The following is a 10,799-nucleotide window of genomic DNA, read 5'->3' on the forward strand; positions in this document are numbered from 1 at the left end:
GGTCACACTTCCTAATCCTTCCCAAACAGTTCCGCCAAATGTGGGCCTAGCATTCAAATTTATGAGCCTGTGAAGGTCGTGCTCATTCGAACCAGCACGATATGACTATAAACAAGACACAAGCCCCTACTGTGGAATGTCGTACCAATGCCTGTCACTAAAAGCAGCCTTCTCCCGTCATTTCTACTTGGGGACTGCCAGCCTTTAATTTTAGCCTTCTGTCTTCATTAGGGTTTACTGCTGTGGACAGACACTATGACCAAGGCAACTCTTTTTTTTTCTCCCTTGTCTCAAATTTATTTGTAAAAACATTATAGAACACTGGTCATCTGCAAGTAGTGTGTAGGTAGGTGTGTCACAGCCGTCCGTCTGTCTTCACACTGGCAGGAGCCTTTTCTATGGGGCCTTCCCAGGGGCCTGGGCACCTTTGGGAGCCTGGGCTGGAGCTGAAGCCTGGGCCTCAGCTGGAGCTTTGGCCTCTGCCTTGGTTTGTACCTTGGGCTTTGGTTGGCAGAGCCTCCGACCCTTGGCCATGTAGCTTCAAATCCACTTCCCAAGTTTGGGGTGAGTGATGAAAGTCAGACGGCTGAGTTTGTGGCTAGGGCCCTTTGGCATCCTGGGCTTGATGGCCTGAGGCTTCCCGAGGGCCATGGTGGCCCCTGCGCATGCTCTCACTGCCTCTGCATTGTCAGCCTGCGTCTTCTTCAGGCCTTTCTTGTGCTTCTTGGCAAAGTGCATGTTCCTCAGGAACTTGGGGTCGACCCCTTTAAGAGATTCATATCTTTGTGACCCGGGTTTCTTGATGCCATTTCTATCCCATTTGCGGGACTGGTTGTGTGTGGCGTGATTCTTGGACTTGGCCATGTCTGCATGGTAAGCCGTGGCTCCCGCAGTGCCTAGGACCGGAAGAGAAAGATCCCAAGGCAACTCTTAAAAGGATAGCATTTCACTGTGCTGGCTTACAGGTTCAGAGTTCAGTCCATTATCATCAGGCTGGAGTATGGTAGCATCTAGGTAGGCATGGTACAGGAGGAGCTAAGAGTTCTATATCTTCTTCTGAAGGCCGCCTGGAGAAGACTGTCTCTCACATGGTGAGGAGGAAGGTCTCGTTGCCTGTCCCCACAGTGACAGACTTCCTCTAACAAGGTCACACCTTCTAATAGTGCCACTCCCTAGACCAAACATATTGAAACCACCACACCCACTATTTGTTTCTTTTCTTTCTTAACTTGCAATCTATCAGTGAAAGTAAGAGTGTATTCCTTTTCCATCTTCTGCTCTTTTATTTCTTTTCCTTAACTCATCCTCTTTTTCATTTCTCTCTAAACGAAACAAACCAATGACAAAACACCTGAGTAATATTTATCCGTTAGTTCTTTAAATGATTGTCAGATTTTCTTTTTCAGTAAAACTATCTTGAAAGAGTTTTCCCAATGGTACAGGCTTTAATGATACGCTCAATTATTTTATAATTGTAGATAGGACTGTTTAATTTTTCTACTACTTCTTGAGTTGGTCTCTTTCTAGGGATTTGTTTATAGGTCTACATTTCCAATTTTATGAAGTTCTCTTTGATGACCCACTGCACCGATTCGTCATTTTCATTCTAGATAGTGGTTCTATTCTAGATAGATAGATTCCGTTGGCCTCGCCCACTTATATTTTTTGTTACTCCTTTCCTTCTTCTTCATCTGTTTTCTTGTTTACTTGGTTTTGAAGCAGAATTCCTTGTACGTAGCATGGCTTCAATACTCTATGTAATGGAGGATGACCTTGAACACTCCATCCTCCTCCCCCCACTTCCTGTGTGCTGAGATTACAGCATATGCCGCCATATCTGGCTTTGCCTTTTCCGTTGTTATTTGGCAAATTTTGCTATTCCTTTTCTGTCTTCCTTTCCGAGAACTGCCTTTAAATAAGACGTCTCTAAGGACAGTGCTGGCCGTGTGCCAGGGTTTCGGTAAGCTAGTACTTCCGTTGTAATTCAATTTCTGGTATTTTCTGATTTCTTCAGTTTGTTGATCTGATAGATTAACATTAATTGATTTTTCAGTGTTGAATCCTTTTATATCTGTGATAGATCAGACTAGGGTGTGGTATATAAATCTTATTATTAGATTGGATGTCAAACCGCGTCCTGCCTCTCCGATGGGAGTACCTGGGAATCACAGACATGCCACCAAGAGGAGGTGGGGCAAAGTCTGAAATGGGGTGTCCACCGTGGTTCCCAGTCTCCTTTCTGGGTACCGGGGGCATCTATGTGCCTGGTGAAGATGGTGAGCATGTGTCCAACAAGTGGAATCTGGTCTGATTCAGAGTGAGTGCCCAGTGTACTGGATGGATTGGAGGGAGAGAGAGCCTTCCTCAGGAGTCTTCGGCATGACTCTAGTTGAAGGCCTTCCCTGTAGCAATTTTTAATGAAGCAGCTCTCTGAGATGATCCTTGATTGTTCATATAGAGGGGGGAATGTAGACACATACACTTTATTTGAGGTGAACAAGACATTATATATCTCTTGCAGAAAGGAATACCTAGGAAGGGAAGGTCATTGGCTGAAGGCTCAAGGTTACTTAGCTACCACATTGGCATGGAGAAGAAATCCAGGTATTATGCTATATTACTGAACATCCATGGTCCTCTCAGAGGGGGATATGGTTATGTGTTCAAGAGGGGATACAGAGACAGGTTCTACTCCTTCGGTCAGATCTCTGAGATTCTTGAAGTTTGAACTCATTCACCCTTATAAGTTCTTACGCCTGTCTTAACATGGTCCCAGATGCCTTGCAACTGGATCTGCCAAAATCCTGCTGGAAACATTTGCATCTAACTTCACTGGCCATATTGATGTATGGTTTTCCTATATATTGGCCAGATTTTAGTATTAAGGTGACACTGACCTCACAGAATTACTTACGGTATAAATTTTTCTTAAGTGCTTGTTACAATTTGCTAATTTACCATCTGGGCTAGGTACTTTCTCTTTTTAGGAGGTGATTTAATATTGGTCCAACTCTTTTAATAGACATAGGCATATTCAGATCATCAATTAATTATTCTGTAAGTTTTAATAGGTTGTGTCTTTCAAGGAACTGGTCCGTTTTATCAAGGTTATCTAATTTGTGGCCACTGAATTAATCTTCTTATTCTGTTCATTTGTGAGACTGGTAGTGGTATTCCTTCTTTCGTCCATGACATTATATTTATTCATGCCTAACTTTTACTCTCAGTCTAGCTAGAGGCATATGCTGCTGTTTTGCTGTTACTGGAGATAGTTTCCCACCCATGTATCTGATGAGAGAGAGAGAGAGAGAGAGAGAGAGAGAGAGAGAGAGAGAGAGAGAGAGAGAGCGCTCAAACTCTCAGTCCTCCTGTCTCAAGTCTCAAACGATTGTACATATAGCATTGTTCTTTCTTTGTTTCCTACAAAGAAGCTTAGCTGACAGACTCTTGGTCTTCTTTTTATGCATTAGATGCTATAAATTCTCCTACTAGTGTTGCTTTTGCTGTATCCTACCTGTTTTTGTTTTGTTTTGCTTTTGTTTTGCTGTATCCTACCAGTTTTTGTTTTGTTTTCCTGTATCCTACCTGTTTTGATGGTTTTGTGTGTGTGTGTGTGTGTGTGTGTGTGTGTGTGTGTGTGTGTTTTGCTAAACATTGTCTTTGATTGTGATTTATTCTTTGACCCTGGGATTATTTAGAAAGGTGGTAAGATCTGATAATTTTGTTACCTTAAAATTTATCCAAAGTGCAAACTTTCTCATGCCACAAGCAGAGCTTAGTCACCTTTGCTGTAACACCCAGTCGTCATATCCTGGGTCCTCAGGATGCTCAGTCCAGTCACCTGTCTTATACAGCCCCCTCTTGCTCCATACAAATGCAACCTGCCAGATTTGCTGCTCCCCGAAGCAAACAGACAAGCATCAATGATACCTTTTTCAGTCATGTTGGTCCTCCCTAAAACAAAACAAACAAACAAACAAACAACAAAAGACTCCTGAGTGCTTTCTGTATACTCAACAATTAAAACTCCCCATAGGAAATCTGCTTGGGTAACATCCTGGACTCCAAGATAGACTTGGACTCTCTCACAAGCCCCTCCCTCCTGCTACAAGTGAGCTCTGGGCTCTATCTTAAGCTCCTACTTCCTGCAAGGCAGGGTGACCCATTCTTTTTGAGATTTGTAAGTAATATGCCCCTTCTGTTACTCCATGTTTTGCTGTTTTGCCTCTTCTGTGACTGTACACCTGAACTAACCTCACCTGCTCGAAGGATCCCCTAGAGCACGTCTATCTTGGTAGAGAGAAGCTAGATGCATGTCAGGCAAGATGTACAAGGGCATTTATCAATATAAATATGTTTGCCATATGATCGTCTGGTCACAAATTGGCCAAGGCTACTCATTGTGACAAAGAAGTGTCCTATGGGATCTTTATAGGATGGCTCAGCAGATAAAAGTGGTGGCACAAGCCCAATAACCTGGGTTTGAAGTTCAGAAAGCACATTTAAAAAGCCAGATGTGATGATGCACATCTGTAATCCCAGTACTCTTATAGCAAGATAGAAGGTACAGGCAGGAGAATCTGTTGCTTATGTACACAGTGTGGCAGCAGAAACAAAGACTGCCTAAAAACAAACCAGGACAGAGTCCCAAAAGTTGACTTTTGACCTTCACACCTATGCCCTGGCACATATGAGTCCCTGGAACCCTTTCAGGACATGGCTAAAATCTACAGCCACTATTCAGATAAAGACGTCAGTACCAAACCAGAGAAACTCTGAGAAGTGTATTTTTTTTTAATTTTTAAGTATAAAGTAATCTATTTTTTAAGATTTAAAATTGTATGTATGAGTGTTTCCCTGAATGTATTTATGTATACTACCTGCTTTCCTAGTGCCCACAAAGGCCAGAAGAGTGTGTCAGGTCCTGAAACTGGACCTATGAATGGTGGTGAACCTCACTGGGGTTTCTGGTAACTGAACCCTGGTCCTCTGCAAAGGCAGCAAGATCTTACCCACCGAGCCATCTCTCTGGTCCCCAGGATGTGGCGATCTTAAGGGGACTGTTAAAATTAAGTTCTGGTTTCTTGTTTTATGTTTTTCAATGCACAGGGATCAAGCCCAGGGTCTCAATCACACAAGGTAAGCACTCTACTGTTGAGCTACATATTCTGTCCCATAATTTCTATGCTCCTTAAAATGTGATCAAAGAATACATTCCATAGGATTCCAGTCTTTTGGCCATTGTGAAATTTTGCTTTATTCCATGGTGAACATAGAATTAATCCTTGGGGAATAATGAACAAAGAATTTCTTCTCCATAATTGTCGAGTCCACTGCTTTATATAAAGGATTAGATCAAGTTCCATTATTGTGTGGTCCAACTGCCTGAATTCTTACTCATTTTGACTACAATTGGGTTTCATAGTAACTGGAACAAAGAGGTTGACTAATGGTTTTATTGACTCCAAAGAACTGTAGGTTGAAAATCCTCACTGTAACTATGAGGGAAAAATCTATTTTTCCTTATAATTCTGACCAATTCTGATTCATGTCTTTGGAGCTATAATTTGCATAGCAGAAAGTGTCTGGAAAATTTTAAATTCTCTTCTTGGTAGATTAAAGCTTTCATTGAGACAGATTCCACGTGTCTCAGTTAATGCTGTCTGTACAGCCTTAAGGACTATCTTGTCAGATATTAATTACTTCTTTTTGTAAAGCTTCTATCACTAAGTCTTAGCCATATCTAATAAAAAGGTACAGATGTCACTCATCTTTTAATTGAGGAATTTTATCCTCATATATTTAATGTAAATGTGTGTTTGGGTTTAAGTCTGTAATTTCACCACTCTACCTGTATTTGTCTGTTTCCCCTTCCTTCTAAATAACTGAGTAAGATAGGTACTCCCTTCCCCTTACCATTACCTTAAAAATTATATCCACTTTCACCCTTAGTGTTTAACAGAGATCGTAATATGCATTCTAGACATAATGAGCTCTAATGTTGATTAGTATTATTGCCGTTTCCTCTGTCGACACAAAGATTCTTCACCTCACTCATCTCCACCTGCGTTGTATGCTAATGCTGTCATGTGTTGTAACATAAATGTATCAGAGGCCGTAAGAAAGTGTTAATATTCCTTTAATAGCCAGTATTCATTTAAATAGACCTGTGCAGTTATCAACTTAATTCTTTTTCTCTTCTTTATTGTGGTAAAGCACATAAAACATAAAATTTACCATTCAACCACTTAAAACGTGCAATTATATGCCATTATGCACACTTACGATGCCGTGCAGCCACCTCTACACTCCATTTCCAGGGCTTGTCATTATTCCAAATGGAAACTTGATGCCAGTTAGACCACAGCTGACCACCACCCTGCCTTCATTTCTGGCCACCCCTTCTGACCCTATGGGTTTGCCTAGGTGCCTACATCTCGTATAAGTAGAATCACACTATCTTCATATTTCTGTGCCTTGTTCATATCGCCTAAGATAATGTTTTCAAGGTTGAAAGAATGACTTCAGGTTCCATTCACTTTCCAAGCAGAATGACATCCCAGCTGAGATATTCAGGGGTCCCTCGTCATGTGTAAGGGGGATTCCAGAACCCTCTCCAGATATACAAGTGACTCACATAAAATAGGATCACATTTGCATATAACTATATATATATACATATACACACATACATATATCTGTCCTAATCTCATATTTTTATATCATCAACAGCTTACTTACCATACCTGACACAATGTAAATATTATATAAAGAGTTCTTGTATTGCACTGTTTGAGGAATGTTATGGGAAAAAATATCTGTGCATGCCCAGTACAGATGTGTTAGTTTTCCACATATTTTCAATCCTTGTTGAATCCTTGCAGAACCTGGGTTTGCCAGGGTTGGGGGTGGGTGATCAGTCAACAGTCTGTTTCATAACCTATGTCAACTCTTGTCCTGGGAGTATGACTCATTGTGGAGTCCTTGTTTACTCCATTTGGTTTATTTCTACATTTAAACTCTTGTGAATGACACTGTTGATAGTGGCCAGGAGGTGCCCGTGTCCCCGTTTAACTCTTCTGCTGTAGATTGGATGCTTGTGCCTCTCTAGAGCTCATAGAGTGAACTAACCCTCAAGGTGAGTATATTAGGACATGGGGAAGCCATTCAGGTAAAGCCAAAAAGTGGGAGTCTCAGTGATCATGGTAGTGTCCTTACTAAAAAGATGCCAAAGGTTGGATTAAACTCCCTCAGTCACTCAGCAGAAAGACTTTCGGAAGAAAGGGACCATCTTGCAAGTCAGGAAATCCCAACTTTCAGGCTTCAAATGATGAGAAAATAAGATTCTGTTGTTTGTTTGAGAGAGGGTCTTGCCATGCATTACTGCCTGGCCTGGTACTCACTGAGTAGCCCAAGCCATCTTCAAACTCACAGTAATCCTCCTGTCTCAGCTTCTGCAGTGATGGAGTACAGGTATGTGCACTACTCTGGGCTTGTTTTTGTTTTTATTTTTTAAGCCATACAACCCTTAATAGTTCCTTATGGCTGTTTCTCGTGACTGATCCCTACCTAGAGGAGGAATCACGGGATCAAGTGGATCAAACCACACACTGTCTTCCGCAGTGGTCACAGCTTCGTTCATTCACCATGTTCGTGTTTTCGTTCTCCTGACAGTGACTTTGGTTCAGCAAGGTTTCTTTGTTGTTGTTTTTGTTTTTGTGTTTTTGTCTATTTTGAAGTCATTGCCTGTGTCTGTGGTGTCAGTTTCACAAAGGTCATTTCCAAATTGAACCCCATGAAGTCTCCCCGTGTGTTATTCTCCTAATGATTTCCTTCTAAGAAGTTTTCCTGATTCAGATCTGATTCACTCAAAATAAGTTTCATTTGAGTGTCTGGCTTGACTCTTTCACAGGTGGCTCCCTAGTTCTTCTGGCACGGTTGGCTGGGAATACAACCCTCTCCCCATTGCATGGATTCAGACCCTCGCTGAAAATCAGTAGAATCTCTAGAGTCCGTCATCTGGAGTCTAGCGCCATACTCCTTTTTTATTCCTGTAGCATCATACTAATATTTTGAATCAGAGAGTGTGATGGCACCAACTTTGCTCTCTTTCCAGATTGCTTTGGCTATAGGGGCTCCCTTGAGATTCGAAGTGAGTTTTAGGATGGATTTATCTGGTTCTACGGAGTTATCATTGGGATGTTAATGAATTTTTATATCACTTTGAGTAGTATTGGCACCTCAACAATATTAAGTTTTACAATGCAATAACCTAAGCTAGCTCTTCATTGTGTCTCCCTTTCGGCTCTGCTGTAATTTTCAGCATATAAATTCTTTGCCTTCTAGGTAAGTTTATTCCTAAGTATTTTATCCTCCTCGATACAATTGTAATGAAGATTGCTTTCTTCCATTCATTTTCTGCTATTTGTCCTTACAATACAGCAATACGGCTGAGTTTCTCATGTTGCTGTTGTAGCCTGTAATTGTACTAAGTTCATTTATTAGTTCCAATAGTTCAGATGGAAAATAGCTAGGGACCCATAAGTGTGGGATCTCGTCACCCAGAAACAAACACCGTCCTTTATAATGCACATCCTCTTCTTCCTTCCTTCTCCCTAGTTGCTCACCCAGTGGGGAAGGGTGAAGGTGGTTCTCTCTAAAATCAAGGAGGAGGAAGAGGAGGAAGAGGAGGAAGAGGAGGGGGAGGAAGAAAAGGAGAAAGTACTTCCAAGCCCAGTACTTCCAATACTACATATAGTGCGCACAACTCCTCCTCTCCTCCTCCTCCTCTTCCTCTTCCTCCTCTTCCTCCTCCTCTTCTTCCTCTTCCTCTTCCCTCCTCTCTTCCTTCTTCCTTTTCTTCCTCCCCCTCCTCTTCCTCCTCTTCCTCCTCTTCCTCCTCTTCCTCCTCCTTGATTTTAGAGAGAACCACCTTCACCCTTCCCCACTGGGTGTAGCACTACTTTTATGGTAACTTATTTCACATCCCAGTTTGGATGTTGAGGAATCATGGGAGAACATTTAATTTTGCCATATTCTTTATGTGCGTCAATTGACAATCATGTGCCTCTTCACTTCGTTCTGTTAACATAGTATAATTTTGTTGATGGCTCTGCATATCTCAAAACATCCCTGCCTCCTGAGAAAAATTCCATCTGATCCTGTTGTGTAAGGCGACAATGTTCTGGTGAATTAGTTGCCGGTAGTCTGCTGAGAAGTCTGGCATCAGTACTCACAGGGGTAATTGTTTGGAGAGACATGGGGGTTGGTAGACTCTTTGGCTCTGGTGTCAGTATAATGCTGATCTCATAGAACGAGTTAGGAAATGTGCCCTTAGCTTCAGTGTTTTGGAAGAGTTTCAAAAGGACTGATAGCGAGCCATGCATTCCGTAAGGATGAGGAAATGTTTAGAAAATGTGCTTTGGGGTGATTTTGCCCTTGTGCAAACATCACGAACTGTGCATACACAGACCCGAATGGTATTGGTCAATCACTTGACATGGCCTCTTGATGCAATAAAGAGGTGATACAAGCACGAGATGCAGGAGGCTGCTGCCAGAGCCACAGAGTCTGTTCTATAGTCAGCTGCTTCTTATCCGTGGAGGTAATACACTCTAAATTATGATTAATAAGCAGGGTAAAGGAATAATCAGTTCTATTATTTATGGTCATCTTCAAATGACGGACTGTACATATCTGTGTATGTGTCTGCATGCTCATGCGTGTGTACATGTGTGCTTGGGGGTGTGCATGCATGTGGAGGACAGAAGACAACCTTTAGGTGTTTTATTTAGGACCCATGTGCAGGGTTTCTCATCTTCCTGGAATTGGGTAATTAGGCTGAACTAGGCTGGCACTGAGCCCTGGGAATCCACTTGTCTCTACCTCCCTGTCCAGCACTGAAACCACAGGACATCACACCACACCCTTCTTTTCTATGTGGGCAGGGAGCTCAGGTCTGATGCTTTTGTAGCAAACACTTTACCAACCAAACTACGTCCCCAGCTCCTGCTTACAGTACTTTATATACTGGGCATTACAGTAGGCGTGTTGGCACCACTTTTCCAGAATAGCTAGCTTGCTTATCTGGCCTTTCAGATTGTCATAGTCAAGATGTCAGCTAAGCGATGAACTTTCTCAGCACATAGTGACTGGAAGGCAAATGATGCCAGCCAGCTCTCCTTTAACAAAACCAATTTTGCTATTTCCCTATGGGGCCCCAGAAGGGAATTCTGTACCCCAGTTCAGCTGGAAGCAAAAAAGGAAGATAATCGTCCCAGTCCCTTATGTTGGGGTGGATGATTCTGGTTATTTTATGAATTATAGGTATGTTGTCATTTTAAGAAATACTTTACAAATGTTGTAGCTTTGGACAGGGAGGAAACTAGAGAGCTCAGATTCAGGGATTTCTACCTTTCCTTTCCTCTTCTCTATCCTTCCTTCTTAGGCAAAGAAGAGGGGGGGTGAAAGAAAAAAGGGGATATAGTAATATCAAAGAAATTAGAGGAATAAACAAATAGGGATAGGTTAACAAATTTACTATTAAACAAAACATTACATAGCCATACCTTACATTGGTAGAAATCTTTATAATTGATGCAAAGTTAAAGTTATAATTTTTTACATTAGTACAGAATTTATTTTGATACAGATTGGTATGAATTTCTTATACTGATACAAAAATTGAGATTAATATTGTTACTCTTAGATAGGCACTGTGCCTGTGCACCTCATTTAAGAATACAAAGCTTAGACCCAGTCCTTCTATAACTGCTATTACAAACCGTTCTTAGATGATT

The 10,799-nt window shown here is 41.6% G+C and overlaps 1 pseudogene; it reads right to left on the reverse strand.

The window, feature by feature from the left end:
• Window positions 1-396: 396 nt before the first annotated feature.
• Window positions 397-864, reverse strand: LOC116906671 (annotated as a pseudogene).
• Window positions 865-10,799: the final 9,935 nt, after the last annotated feature.

The sequence above is a fragment of the Rattus rattus genome, chromosome 8, assembly GCF_011064425.1.
Source record: "Rattus rattus isolate New Zealand chromosome 8, Rrattus_CSIRO_v1, whole genome shotgun sequence".
Classification (NCBI taxonomy): domain Eukaryota; kingdom Metazoa; phylum Chordata; class Mammalia; order Rodentia; family Muridae; genus Rattus; species Rattus rattus.